We start from the raw sequence: 1,410 nt of genomic DNA, 5'->3' as shown, positions 1-1,410 counted from the left end.
CACACAGGGAGCCAGCTTTTGCAAAGCTTAGCCGGTTTTTATGCTCTGAAGTCCCTCCCTGAAAATGGTGTCTGGGCGAGCGAGGTTTCTGGAGCCTCTTTTTGCCCCACTCACAAGAGTTTCACACAAGAGGACAGTAGACAGACATAGACAGGTCACACTCACAGTCTTTCACAGTTGAGCCCCACTGGGCCGGTGTACTTTCGCGGATTTTCCCCGCCTGGTGTTACACACAGGGAGCCGGCTTTTGCAAAGCTTAGCCGGTTTTTATGCTCTGAAGTCCCTCCCTGAAAATGGCGTCTGGGCGAGCTAGGTTTCTGGAGCCTCTCCTTGCCCCACTCACAAGAGTTTCACGCAAGAGGACAGTAGACAGACATAGACAGGTCACACTCACAGTCTTTCACAGTTGAGCCCCACTGGGCTGGTGTACTTTCGCGGATTTTCCCCGCCTGGTGTCACACACAGGGAGCCCTTAAAAAAATTCTTAAACCTGTAAAAAATACAAGTTCTCTTAAAAGCGTTTTTATTTAAATTTGCAATTAAGAGAAATTATAATTTCCAAAGTATGATCTGTCCATACAATTTTAATTACTTTGTTTCCCTTAATAACTTAGAACTTAATAACTTAGAACACTATCCAAAATAGTTTTTATTTTTCTGTAACTAAGGCATATTATTTAGCAGTTTCTAAAATAAGTTATCTCCTTCCAAAGTGTCCTTCCTCCCCACCCCCCACCGGCCTATTCTCTAGACAGGCTTTCTACTTGGGATATTGATCATGGGAATGTTGCACTGGTGAAGGAATATATATATATATATATATATATATATATATATATATATATATATATATATATATATACATATATATAAAAGGAAAGACAAGATAAGGCCTCCCAATTCTTACCACAGGCTGTGTTCTTTACACTGACTGTATAGAAAGAGGAGGTACAATAAATGCACCTCATATACACCTCAACCCAGGCCCTTTGCCTGGTCTGTATTGTGAATTGGGGAACAAAAAATAAAATAATTTATCTCATAAACTCTTGCTGCCTTATTAATAATCATAAGTTCAAAATAATTTACTGCAAAACAACCCTGTTGATTTCTTTTTTGTCTTTAAAAATTTTAATACCAAATTTTATGACAGTACCCATAATATGTTACATTTTTAAATACCAACTATCAAGGTATTTAGACTTTATAAGATTAATGATGCAACCTTAGCAAACGAGGAATAGGCATTGTATAATTAAGGATAACTATTGCTTTTTAAAATTCAAAAACTATAGCAACTTAAGTTGTAAAACTTCAGAGATATTGAATATGACTGACTTTTACTCATATTTTAAAAGGTTTGCAAATTATTCAGATATCTAAAACTTTTATTCCCTTTATTTTTCCCAA

General features: G+C 36.7%; 1 non-coding gene across 1 annotated transcript; it reads left to right on the top strand.

The window, feature by feature from the left end:
• The first annotated feature begins 890 nt into the window (after window positions 1-890).
• Window positions 891-1,023, top strand: LOC126029368 (small nucleolar RNA SNORA51). The gene has a single exon (XR_007502980.1). It is a non-coding gene; the product is annotated as a small nucleolar RNA SNORA51 (small nucleolar RNA).
• The last annotated feature ends 387 nt before the right edge of the window (window positions 1,024-1,410 follow it).

Source organism: Suncus etruscus, chromosome 14 (genome assembly GCF_024139225.1).
Source record: "Suncus etruscus isolate mSunEtr1 chromosome 14, mSunEtr1.pri.cur, whole genome shotgun sequence".
Lineage (NCBI taxonomy): Eukaryota > Metazoa > Chordata > Mammalia > Eulipotyphla > Soricidae > Suncus > Suncus etruscus.
Note: the sequence above shows the minus strand (reverse complement) of the source record. Positions and strands in the feature narration are given on the sequence as shown.